We start from the raw sequence: 13,766 nt of genomic DNA, 5'->3' as shown, positions 1-13,766 counted from the left end.
TAAAATACATCAATCCTTAGTCGATTGATTTCTCAATCTTTATCATTGGATCCAGACAAGTTCTCCGGAGACAGCTTGGTTCTTAAAACAATAATCAATATGGTAATGGCAGTTAACCCGAAATAATATATAGTACTAAAATTGAACCATAACACACCCAAAATAGAATCACAATCCAGTATGTCAACAGAAAAGAACTCGACAGTAACGATAATTTTATAAAAATAAAAATCTATAAAACATCTACTCACCTGTATTAAAACTCAACTCGACGAAACCCTCGTCGTTTGAATCGTCGCGCTCCAACGCTCGAGCAAACAAGCCGCCTCCATTTTTATTATTTTATTCTCTAAAAACCCTATTCTCTAGAACAATGTGATTATATACTTGGGTTTGAAACTCAAGCCCAACACAGACTCGGGCCCAGAAACCAGGCCCACATATCCCAAACCCAATCCGATCTAATTTTTTAAAAAAAATAAAAAAATAAAAAATTAATTAATAAATATGTATTTTAAATACGGGTGTTACAATTAACTCTAGCTAAGTCTCTAACTCTTTGAGAATACTTGTTGACTTGTTGTGGAGAAAAAGAAATAGATGGACAAGTTAGTAGCTGAAGTCCTGAAAGAGAATGAAGTGCATTATTGAGTGTGGTCTGTTGGAGCTATCCCTCATATGAGGATGAGAAAGGAGTTTTATTTGCGTGAAGAGGTCTGAGCGCGTGTGCACTCAGATTAGTCTAAACCCAAGGCGCGCCCATGCCCTTGGTACTAGAAAACGAAACAGGCACTTGAGGGCGCGCGCGCTCGACATTGGCCTTGTTGAGAGAGCGCTCGCGCCCATGTCTAATTTCGCAGTTTCTATTTTTCTACAGTAACCGCGAAATTGCAGTTTACTATATAAACAGAAACAAAGTTTTGGAAAACCTAAGCAATACAATTGAAACCCAATTTTGAGAGCAATCAAGATTGAGAGAAAACCTTTGCAGAGAGAAAAGCATGTAAAGAGAGAGGAGTGATCTAGTAAGGTGGAAAGACTTGAGAGGAGTGATTATTGTAATCTTCCTTCCCACGTTATAAAAAGACTTGCTCTTATGGAAGTAGGCACCATTGGCCGAACCACGGTACATCTTTGTATTATGGTATGCTTTATATTTTCTTTACATTATTATTTGTTGTTAATAGCTGTTTAGAGAGTTTGGAATGCTAGGTTGATTGTATAGCATATTTAGAATTTGTCTGGAGTAGTAGTTAGTTCAAGTACAAGTTATTTGTGTAGTGGGGATCGATTGATATCGTTATTCCCCAACAAGTGGTATCAGAGCCAGGTTAGATTAACCTAAGGTGTTATCCAAATTTTGCTCGGAAGGTGTTTGACAAAATTCCTGAGAGAAAGTTTGAGTTAAAATAACTTGTAGAGATGGACCATTCATTGAACACTCGCATGACTAGTCTAAATAGAGCGAACTACACTATTTGGAAGGCCAAGATGGAAGACTTACTCTAATGCAAGGACTTTGCACAACCCATTGAAAATGGGGAGAAAAACTGGAAGCGATTCCTTTGGCTGAGTGGAGTAAGCTTGACAAAAAAATAATATGGTACATTCGATAGTAGATTGACGATAGTGTCTTCCACCATGTATCCCAATAGACTACTGCTTTTGGCTTGTGGAAGAAACTCGAAGACCTCTATGAGAGGAAGTCGGCTGGAAACAAAGTGCTGCTCATTAAGAAATTTGCTAACACGAAGTACAAAGAAGGTTATTCAATGTTGAGCATCTTAATGAAGTACAAAATACCATCAATCAGTTGCACTTGATGAAGATTAATATGGGAGATGAAGTTGAGGCTTTGTTCATATTAAACTCTCTACCCGATAACTGGGAGACGTTAGCAGTTTCTCTTAATGGAGCCGCTAAGGATGGAATTATTTCCATGGAGATGGCTACTGGGGAATTATTGAATGAGGAGACAATAAGGGGTTCACGGAGCAACTCCTCTCACTTAGAGATACTTGTCACAGAGAAGCAGGGGAGAGGTAAAAGAAGAAAACTATCTCATTCTAGAGGTGATGACAGAAGTAAATCTAGGGGTGAAGCTAGAACTCCTAAGGCATAGAGACAATGTTACTATTGTGCCACCAAGGGTCACTTCAGGTATGAGTGTAGAACACTAAAGAGGGATGAGAAGAATAACTGTGTACAGAAAGACATGGTAAAGAGGAACGGAAATACAGGCAGAGATACTACCGCACTAGTAGACGATGATCTAGTGGGAATTATGTCAGATTATGGTGTGTGCTGTCTCAGTACCTCATGCCAAGATACAGAGTGGGTGATAGATACAGGAGCATCCTATCACATCACTCTGCACAGGGGATTCTTTACTACCTACAGCTGTGGTGAATTTGGTGAAGTAAAGATTGGTAACAGTGGAGTCTCGAAGATTGTAGGCATTGGTGATGTTCATGTAGAAACCAATGTCGAAAACACCTTGACACTCAAGGATGTAAGACATGTCCCTCACATTCGACTAAGCCTAATTTCCGTTGGGAAGTTAGATGATGATGACTTTCTAAACTCGTTTGGTAATGGGGTATCACTACAACAAATGCCCTTTTCAGCAACGAAACTTTTAGCGATGATAGAAAAGCGTAGGCAATAATTACTATCAGCGACACTTTTTATCGTGGGTAATAATATTTTGTCGTAAGGTGAACTGATGACTTTAGCGACAATTTTATCGTCATAAATAGTACCGTGAGACATATGAAAATTGCAGCTAACTTTTTAGGTGACGATAAAAGTGTAGTTAAATGTTGCGTAAGTTTCAGTGTTGTTAAAATCATTGGTATTTGTCATACCATTTTGGACGCTTATATGGATCGTAGCTAATTAATTGGGTATCTTTAGTGACACTTGTTCCTTTGAAAATATCCGAAAAAAAGCAGACATATATATATATATATATATATATATATATATATATATATATATATTTATTTATTTATTTTTATTTTATTTTTTTTTTTGTGAAGAGCCACACTTTTGGGCTTTTTCCTAGGGCCTAGTATTGTCTTGATGTCCTTTATTCTATCAAGACAATTTGGATATATATAATCAAAACTGATTTGTTTAATGTTATTAATAATTTTTTCAAAAATAATTATCTGCTTCCCAGTTTTAATCATACTAACTAGTTTGTAAGCCCATGCATACGCACCGGCTCTTTTGAAAACATTTAGATTTTTTTAAAAAAAATTGAGACTACTGTTTTAATTGCTAACCCATTTTAATTTTCTAACAGATTGTTTTTAATTTTTAACACCCGCTTTTTCAATTGGGAGAGAGATTATGTTTTAATAGGAGAAGGATTCTCGCTTTAATTAGAAGTGCTAGAATTTGTTTTAATAGGAGAATAATTCCTGTTATAATAGGAGAGGAATTCCGTTGTAAAAAAAATCTGTTTTTCAAATAGGAGAGTAATTTATGTTTTAATAGGAGATGGCATGGAATTTTAATAGAGCTAAAAAAATACCCCTTGTGGGAGCTATATATATATATATATATATATATATATATATATATATATATATATATATATATATATATATATATATAGCAAGGCTAGGTAGGCAATGAGAATTCAAAACAAACATCCAAAATGAGAATTCAAGCCGTTGGATCATAACCGATCGGATCAAGATGAAAATGTGATATTTGAATTTGTTTCACAAAATCACGATATTTTACCTCACAAAATCTGAAGGGTTTGGGTTTCCAAATTTCCTCCCATCAAACAACAAACTACGATCCGAGGGTTTTGAAAATTCATAAAACAACAAATCATCAACAAAATCAAAACCACCAAAATCAAACCCAAAATTCAAAACCCAAAACCCAAAAATCCAAATTTCATGGAAGTGATCCAATTCATCATCATAAACACACCTTTGTGTTGAAGACTACAACCCTTTTCTAAATATGGCAATTTTTGTTTTTTTCTACCCATGAATGGTTTTTTGTGGTAGTTCACTTTCTATGTTGGTGTTTGATCAAGTTTTGTTGTTGGTGCGGGAAGTCTCGATGTCTATAAAAGCTTCATTTAGTAATGTAGTAAACGCCCCACGTATTGGGATGATGTGCACAATGGATATCCTTTGTTCATGGCGTGGTGTTTCTTGTGATAACCATATCTTCTCTGTTGTTTCACTGTAAGATTTGTTTTATCCATTCTTATTAACCGTACTTGTTTTACGGCTCTAGGTCTTTTTTTGTCCCTTGGTGTAAGAAGAATGTTGGTTATTTTTTTTCTCGGTGTAGGAATCATCAAATTTGAATTTGGGTGTGAAATTTCTCCTTCCATTGGTGATCGAGGAACTTACATTCCATGTATGTAACCCCTAACCTTGTATCATTTTAAAGTTGTAGCAAAGTGTGAAGTTTGATTATTGTTGTTTTGGTGTGCGATGATTTGAAGGGAATCACTTGGTGGGCAAATTTCGATGAAATAGGCAAGCTGTGGTGATCTAAGAACTCGGTAATCCTTTAACACCCTGGGTGGTTTGAAAATTTTAAATTCACAATAAAAAAGGAAAATTAGAATTTTGTATTCATTACATTTGCCTAACGTCTTCTATTACTTGGGATCCCTATATGTGGGGGTTAATCAGGGATTTATCTGGGAATTTGCTCTATGGAGATATTCCTTTTCGATATCCAAGCTTAAACAGCTTGAGGAAGTGTAAGTTACCAGTCCACCCTGTCCATATTTAATGTAGCTTTTTAGTGTGTTTATGATGATGTTATACATGGATTTTGTTATCGTTATCGCTATCATTTTCGTTATCGTTATTATTATTTTTGTTATTATTGGTATTGTTAATATTCTTATTGCTATTTTCTGTGTTGTTGGCAGGTAGGAATGATGATGAATTGGGGATAAAGGTGCTTAGTTTTGTTGGGGTAACTGTATTGTTTTTAGTGGTTGGATAAAGGTGCTTGGCATGGAAAGGCTAAAAGCAAAGTTAGTGATTGGCTGTACTAAATGGCTGCTCAAGACTACTCCTTTAGAGATGTTGTACTAAGAAGCTGTTTGTTTAGTTCAATTAGTTATTTACTTTGATGTGATTGGTGTATTTGAAGTTTAGATTTTTCAATTTTCTTATATGTTAGAAAGATGGATGGTGCGTACAAAACCGTGGTTGCTTCATAGATGGATGGTCTGCAGTACAAAATTGTGATTGGTTGTACTAAAGATGGATGGTCTTTTGATATCTTCAATTTTCTCATTTTTCAATTTTCTTATATGTTAGGCCCTAGCTTAGTTTTTGGTTGCTTCAACTTTGATGGACTTGGCGATCTTCTTGGCTAGGCACCAAAAGGAATTGTCCTGCTCTTTAAAGGCTAGCTTAAATCCTTATGTCCAGTTCGAAACTCTACGAAATTGTTAAAGGCCCAGTTCAAAGTGGGCTGTCAGAGTTTTGTATGATGTGTTTGTATCTTTGCAAGTTTTGGTGCAAGTTTTGTATCTCTGCATACATAATTATTTTTAGTGCAGATATAGGTCCAAGCCCAGCTCAGCTCAGCTCAATAAGCTAAAACTGATCAAATGGAGTTCTGTCAGAGAATATAGAGACTAGAACCTGATCAGAACAAGTTCTGTCAGAACATAGCATATTGGTTTCGAACTGCATATGAGAAGCTATTGGTTTTTGCATATTGGTACTAGAAACTGATCATAACAAGTTCTGTGAGAGAAAACTTGAGCGCCCATATTGGTTTTTGTTGTTTATCGAATTTTGGTTATTTCTGTCAGAGTTTATTTCAAACTTCAATGAATCTGTGATGGCTCTAAGCACCTATTTCTCACGCCTTACATTGTTGGGTTTAAGTTTGTCTCAAATCTAGTAATCCAAGATTTAGCTGCAGCCTGACACAAATCAATCCACCATCAAAGCAATTCAAACTGGGAATACACATTAACAGATTGGCAATCCACGATTTGAACAAAAGAAAATGGTACACTAAAGCAAGAAAAGAAACAGAAATGTCAGAAAAAAAAATCCTCTACATTAACAACCAATCTGCTGAAAGTTTACAAGAACGATACTCCAAAATTCACCAATGCAAAAAAATGAGTGAAACAACAAAGAATTATTTGACAATCATCTTCAAGATCAACAAGGAATCTGATCAATGAACCATCTGATTATACTAATTGGTAGCTTAATAACAGACACCATGAAATTAAGCCAATCCAAAGACAACAAAGAACAACATGGGCACAAGCAACTAATGAATCTGTGATGGCTCTAAGCACCAAAGAGAATACTCAAGGGTACGGCTATTTACTTGATTAATAGATTACCCTCGCCTACTTAGCACACTTGTCTCCACTAGAAAAGTGATTTGGCACCAAACCAGACTACCATCTGTTACCTATGCTGCTGCTACATCTATGCACGTCTGACTGTGCTCCTTCATCCGCTATTGATCCTGGCTCCTTCTATAGCAGGTGCACTACCAGTCTCACCACCTGTCACTGTTTTCTCTGATTGAGATACCTTTACTCCGTCTTTCTTCTTGGGGGCAGTCTTCCTTGAGGTGTCCCGCTCTACCACATCCGAGACATAGATTTCTGATATGCAAAAGTACAACCATACAGCTCCCATACAGCTTTCTGATATACAAACACTCAAGGTCTCTAAGCACGAGAATGTATTCATGCCAAATACAGTTATGATGTTGTCTTTAATGGAGCTGCTTCCTTGTGTTCGAAGTACCACAGATTTTGCATTCTTTCCAGTTGTGTTGTTACAAACTAATCGAACTCCTTTGGCAATAAGGGCATACGCCTGAAATATAACAAGGCTGTCAAAACCAAACTACAATCCCACAGTTTCAAGATGAGTAAAGAAATTAGCTAAGCACTCACATTCAATAAAGAAATTAGCTTTGCATACTCCTTTCGGATATTCCCAAGTGCACACAGGGAACTTAATGCCTCCCCTCGAAATCCAAACGTCACCAAAGACTGGAGATCAGGAAAATCTGATATTTTTGATGTATGATGCTTCTCAAGTACAAGAACCCGCCAACAAATTATAACCGGGTTAAACTAACTCTGGGAAAAAAATCATGAAATGTCAAGTGAAATGAAACAATTTACCTTGAAATTATTTGGCAAGCCAGATCTACATCGATTTTAAACTAAACCATCCGAATATCATGTAGATCTACATCAAATGCATATAATAAATACAGTTGAAAAAAAAACAAATAACAAGAAGCAGAAATAGTGTGTCACAAGATCGAACTAAAAACGATAAATTCTTACCAGATAAATTAAGAATCAAGCACGAGATGATTTGTTTTTGGGTTTGAATTTTGGGTTTTTGGGTGGTTTTGATTTTGTTGATGATTTTTGGGTTTGATTTTGGGTTTTTCGGTGGTTTGATTTTGTTGTTGATGATTTCGGTGGTTTTGATTTTGAATTTGTTGGTTTGTTGATGATCGTAGTTTGTTGTTTGGTGTTTAGAAATTTCGAAACCCAAACCCTTCGTAAAAGAAGAACGAAACCCAAATTCTGAAATATCGCATTTTCATCTTGATCTGATCAGCTATGATCTAACGGCTTGAATTCTCTTTGTTTGGATCTTTGTTTTGAATTCTCTGCTACCTACCTTCTATATATATATATATATATATATATATATATATATATATATATATATATATATATATATATATATATATATATAAGTTTAATTCCAAAAATTCCTAATCCTAATCAGGTAAAGAATTTCTGTCCTATTAGTTTATGCAATATTATTTATAGAATTATTTCTAAAATCCTAGCCAATAGGCATAAACCCTTGCTAAGTAAGTTAGTGTCTCCCATGCGATCTGCCTTTGTCCAACAGAGACAGATCACTAACAACACTATTATCCTTAAGGAGATTCTGCATAAGCTCAAAAAGAAAGAAAAAAAAGGATTCATGGATGTATGCATAGCTATTAAATTAGACATGCATAATTCCTTTGATCAAATTGAGTGGACGTTTATTTTTCAAATGTTAAAACAATTTGGCTTCTGTTCAAATTGAATTAATTGGTTAAATACATGTCTAACCACTACCTCCTTCTTTATAAACTTGAACGGTGCTCATTATGGTAAGTTTTGTGCTAGTAGTAGAGGTAGAGGTATCAGCAGTGGCGGAGCTAGGAAAGTAAGTGAGGGTGAGCCAGCCAGACAAAAACCAAGCATACAAAAAAAATAATAATAATAAATATATATATATATAAAAATAATATATATATATATATATATATATATATATATATATATTAATGTATTAGAAAAAAAAAATCAAATCTAAACAAATATTTGTTCATAGTTGTCCTCGGCGGCCTTCTTTTTCGTCATCCTTCTTCATCTTCTGGAAGTGTTGTAAAATCAATTCGGTATCAATGCTATCAAAAACTTCTTTTTCAATGTATGTTATTAAACAATCATTCAACCACTCATCTGCCATCCGATTGCGCAAACGATTCTTTATGATATTCTTAGCAGAAAATGCCCTCTCCACAGTGGCAGTAGCAACAGGTAAAATCAGCGCCAACTTAATCAACAAATAAACAAGTGGGTACACAATGTCTTTCTTCGTCTCAACCATTTTTTTGGCTAGGCCGCTAATTCCATTTACTTCACCAAACTTAGTATCGGAACGCACATCAATGATATAATTCTCAAGCTGATCCACTAATTCCATCTGATCTATTTCTGAAAAATCATCGGGATAAAGTCAACCAAAATGGATCAACTTTTGCTTATCGAAAGCAACAAACGATTCACTAGGATCAAGACATACCATACAAAGAAGTAATTCTGTGTTTGCTTCATTAAACCGGTCGTTTAACTCTAGAATTTGCAAATCAATACAGTGATAGAATAATCCAACACGATAGTAATGTAAATTGGTGTTTCCTTCTGCTCTTCGTCGAGACCTCCCTCGAGCCATATACCTCTTTTCTATATTTGGAACAACCACATCATGTTTGACACATAGTGAAGAAACTTCGGTCAGGAGACTATCCCACCCATCATCTCTCATCGCCTGTAAGCGTACCTTTGTTATTTTAACAAGAGTCATGACATTGACAATGTCTTGGTCTTCACGCTGCAATGCCTTTGACAAATTATTTCTAATTCCTAGTATCGCTTTCATCAAATGCAAATTGAAGATAAATTCAAAAGACTGCACTGAATTTAATAATCCGTAAGCCTCACCTCTTTGTTCCGAGCTTGAACCATTTTCCGCTACATTATCAAGCACATCAACTATTGAACCATAAGTGGTTATCATGCCAAGAAGTGTATAATAGTGTGAGCCCCATCGAGTGTCACCAGATCGTTTAAGACTAGTCTCTTGATTCAACCCTTTGCCACTTGAAATTTCTCCACTTTGTAATGCTGCAACAACTTTAGCCTTCATTGCATCGCGCAACATATCCCGTCGCTTACATGATGCTCTAACAGTATTTACCACATTAGAGAGAATACTAAAAAGGTTAGCAATTGACTCATGATTCTTTGCAACTACTACAAGGGCTAACTGAAGCTGATGGGCAAAACAATGAACATAAAATACAGACTCATTCTCCTTCATTACAAGTGCTTTTAGGCCATTCAAATCACCTTGCATATTGCTGGCCCCATCATACCCTTGTCCACGCAGTCTAGATATGCTCAACCCATGCTTGGAGAACAACTCATCGATTGCCTTTTTGAGTGTTATTGCACTAGTTTCCTTAACATGCACAACTCCAAAAAATCTCTCAATCACGCAACCTTTCTTATCGACATAACGCAAAACAACTGCCATTTGCTCCTTAATTGATATATCACGTGCTTCATCAATTAAAATAGCAAACAATGAATTTCCATAATCTTTTAGAATAGCATTTGTAGTTTCCACAGCAGCCGAATTCACAATATCTTTTTGGATATCAGGCGATGTCAATTTTCGATTTTTAGAAGCATTATCAAGAACTTTCTTAATGACTTCGTTATGATCTTTCAGAAACCGTATAAGTTCAAGAAAATTACCTTTATTGATCGACTCATCTGATTCATCATGACCACGGAAAGCTAAACCTTGTCTCAAAAGAAACCTAATGCAATCAGTTATTGCAGTTAGGTGTATTCGATAATCCCTTCGAACTTGGTCAGATTGTCTGTGAAGAAATGTCTCGATATGCTGCTCTTGATTTAACAAAGCCTGTGCTGCCCTATAAGCAATATTATGAGCACTATTTGGTCCTCCAACGTGCTCCTTTAATTTGGTTTTTCTTTCCCAATTAGTAAACCCCCTGTGAGAAAAAACATCCCCACCTCCTTGTGCCCCCTTATTAGGTTTAAAGAGATAACAATATAGACAAAATGCGGCATCCTCGTGAATACTATATTCCAACCAACTAAACTCCTCATACCACTCAATCTGAAAGCGTCGGATTCTCTTGCCTCTTGTTCTTGGAGGAAAAGCATGATTAGGCTGGCAAGGACCCCTAAGCAAATATGCTCTTCTCACCGAGTCTTGATCATTAGGATGATAATCTGAAATCTTTTTCCTCAGTGTAGGGTCTCCCTGAAGACTAGACAAGTCAAATTCTTCACGATTTTCACGTTGAACCCGCTTTGACGTGGGTTGTTCAACATCACCATCCTCAATTTCTTGGTGACTTCGCTTTGAGGAAGATCCTACTTCAACATTGGCAACAGTATTTGTTTTATTAGGTGGTTGAGTAGGTTGAGTGGGTAACGACTTTCCTTTGATCAAATACTTTAACATATCTGTTTAAACAATTAAAATAAACTATTAATCAACTGAATTAAAATTACACTAATTAAAATAAACTACCAATGTTATTATGATATTCACAAAATAAAATTAAATAAAAATATGTGGTTTAATGAATTCACAAAAAAAATTAAAAAACATACTTTAGGAATCAACTTAATATGAAAAGATAAAAAAATAAGACAAGAAATTTAATAATATTAGGCTTACCTATAAAATTTTAGAAATTATAGATAACTAATTAAAATAATAAAGAGAAAGGTAAAACTGTGGAAAAGTAGGTACCTGCGTAGTGGGTTTTGCTTCAATTTTTGATAAAAAGTCAAATTGGAGTAAGATATTTTTGTTTCTTTGTTTGTTTCAATTGTTTGGTTTCGGTTTGTGTGCCTGCTTTTTATTTTGTATTTTGGTTGGTTATGGGTCGTGGGTTTTAAGTTTGACTTCAAAGCCAACACTGTTAAGTACTTAAGTGTTAACCGTACTTTAGTACTTTACACAGACACAGTTAGTTTTTTTGGAGACTGTTCAGTCTTTTTCGGATATGACTAGCTAGTTTTTTGGTTTGTTCACATATGTGAATAGTAGAAAAAAATTTGTTTGCGAAAGTTGAGGGTGGTGAGAGTATGCTGGCCCCGGCCCCATGCTTGGGTATCGAGGCGAGGGGTGATCTCTTGTCGATCACCCTTCCTCTTTATCATCTGTACTGATTTTTTTTTTCTAGATTAATATTTAATCTTTTATCTTCTAATCATATCGATCCATGGTATACTTATATCTAGATCATCTATATATTCCTATTACTCATTTTATGTTTCCATAAGTTTGTTTTATTTTTATGCGTGCCAATATAGTTGAAGCTAATCATGTTCTTAAGAGTATAAATATTTATTGTAGTTTATCTGGTCAATCAGTAATTTTAGTAAATCCTCTATCATTTTAAATTGTAATTTGCATCATAGACACAAGAAGCTTGTTTCTAGAATTTAAAAAATCCCTCTTTCTAATTCTAGTAACACTTATCTAGGTATAGATTTCAACGAGTCTGAATTTGTTCACCAACACTTTTGCGGGTAAAATCTACCAGCGCCCTTAGTGGCCCATGACGCATGTCCAGCAAGCAACCCTATCATTATTTTTTTTTTCTTTTCTAAAACGAAATTAATACAAGATATACGTAGAAATAAAGATTTCCCAATATTTTCACCCACGTATACGCCAATCTCTCCCACTTCAGAGCCAAGAAAGTGGAGGCGGGCTTGGCAAAAGTGGATGATATGAAGCAGGGCAGTGTTAATCCCACAATCCATGTACATACATCCTTAATGGTTCATTATTTTAAGGACAAACAGATTGAGAAAGCTCTGGACGTTTTCTAGAAAATGAGAACAGAAGGTTGTGAGCCAATCATTGTTACTTATTCTGCCCTGATCTGTGGACCCCATAATGGTGTCTGATGCTAGGAGTGTCTTTCTCCGAATTAAACTGGAAGGACCATATCCTGATTTTAGAACTTATTCAATGTTCATCACTTGTCTCTGTGAGATAGACCCTGAAGAAGCCCTGCGGCTCGATAATGAAATGTTGGATAGTGGGATATTCCATAGTATTGTTAATTTTTGTACTATTTTTCTTGAGCTAAACGGAGAAGGAAAGCAAGAATTAGCTCATATTGTATTACAAAAGAAATGTGCTATGTGTATATTCCAGTTTGTCGTGCATCACTATCAACTTCTAACCTTTCAATATAATGTCCATAGATGTTCTTATATATTCATACCCTCTCTGACACCATACAAACAACACGAGGAGATCTCAACATACATTGCAGCCTACTCTATACGGGCAGCACAACATACATTTCCACAGGATGTCCTTAACTCCACTATCCAGATGTTGTCGTAGGAAAATTGAGATAAGTAAATAACCAAATCCAGACAGCGTCCTGATTACATCGCCGGCCTGTTACCTCAGAATTCAACTCGTCATTGTATATTTCAGTTTTTTCTTTGTTTCAAATTAAAGAGTTGCTTACTCATTATTAAATAACAAAAAGAGAGTTGCCTACAAAGAATTGCATTCCTCTAGTTGCACCTCTGTTGCTAGAAAGAAAGCTTTGGTTTTAAACCACTAATGGCGAAGAGGAACGGAGAGAGAGAAAGAAGTTGGAGGGAACTATGTGTGAAAGAGAAGTCCGAGAATGGCTGGGTTTTGTGAAGAGAATCTTAGGAAAATTTGATTTTCTTTTTATTTCTAACTAATTGATTTATTAAAATAAAAAAAAATGAAAAAAATAATAGGTTGTTTCCTGGACACGTGGGCCACTAGGGGCGCTGGTAGGTTTTACCCGCAAAAGTTCTGGTGAACAAATTCGGACTCGATTTCAACCATTCTAAATCTAATTTCATTAGTACTACTAGAATTATGAATAAAGTTCTAGATAGGATGAACTCTTGGAACAACAAGTTTTTATCCATAGCAGGTAGAGGCACACTTGTTAAAAGTGTTGTCTATGCTATTCCTATTTGCACTATGCAGACTCAGCTCACGCCGAAACCTTTTTGTCATCAGCTTGATATGTTGAATGCAAATTTCTGGCGGGGCACAATGATCAAGGATCAAATAAAATGCATGTTAAATTGGAATTCCTACTGTGAGAAGAAAAGCTTAACTTGGGGGAGTAGGTTTTAAACACTCTTATTCCCAGATAATTAAGGCTATTATTCTTTCTAAGATATGTTGGCAACGTATCTCTGAACCTGACTTACTTTAGGTTAAAATTATAAAAGCTAAGTATTTAAAAACATATTTGTTTTCTAAAAGCAAAAGCTTCTAAGTCTGTTTCCGGCCTCCTGGTGGAAGAATGTCATTAAGGTTAGAAATGTTATATATCTCCTCGATACC

General features: G+C 35.5%; 1 long non-coding RNA gene and 1 pseudogene across 2 annotated transcripts; both read right to left on the bottom strand.

Annotated features, from left to right (window-relative positions):
• Positions 1 to 6,053: 6,053 nt before the first annotated feature.
• LOC147477907 (uncharacterized) lies at positions 6,054 to 7,687 on the bottom strand. Of its 2 annotated transcripts, XR_015207634.1 has the most exons (4): positions 7,343 to 7,687; positions 7,175 to 7,241; positions 6,941 to 7,078; positions 6,054 to 6,860 (listed from the first exon to the last, which is right to left on the bottom strand). It is a non-coding gene; the product is annotated as an uncharacterized LOC147477907 (long non-coding RNA). The 2 variants fall into 2 exon arrangements; XR_015207635.1 differs by lacking the exon at positions 7,175 to 7,241 and having other exon boundaries at positions 6,941 to 7,129; positions 7,343 to 7,678.
• Positions 7,688 to 8,396: 709 nt separating this feature from the next.
• LOC147477906 (uncharacterized) lies at positions 8,397 to 10,856 on the bottom strand (annotated as a pseudogene).
• Between the last annotated feature and the right edge of the window lie 2,910 nt (positions 10,857 to 13,766).

This window comes from Coptis chinensis, chromosome 9 (assembly GCF_015680905.1).
Source record: "Coptis chinensis isolate HL-2020 chromosome 9, ASM1568090v1, whole genome shotgun sequence".
In the NCBI taxonomy this organism is placed as follows: domain Eukaryota; kingdom Viridiplantae; phylum Streptophyta; class Magnoliopsida; order Ranunculales; family Ranunculaceae; genus Coptis; species Coptis chinensis.
The sequence above is the reverse complement of the archived record's forward strand: the minus strand, read 5'-3'. Positions and strand labels throughout refer to the sequence as shown.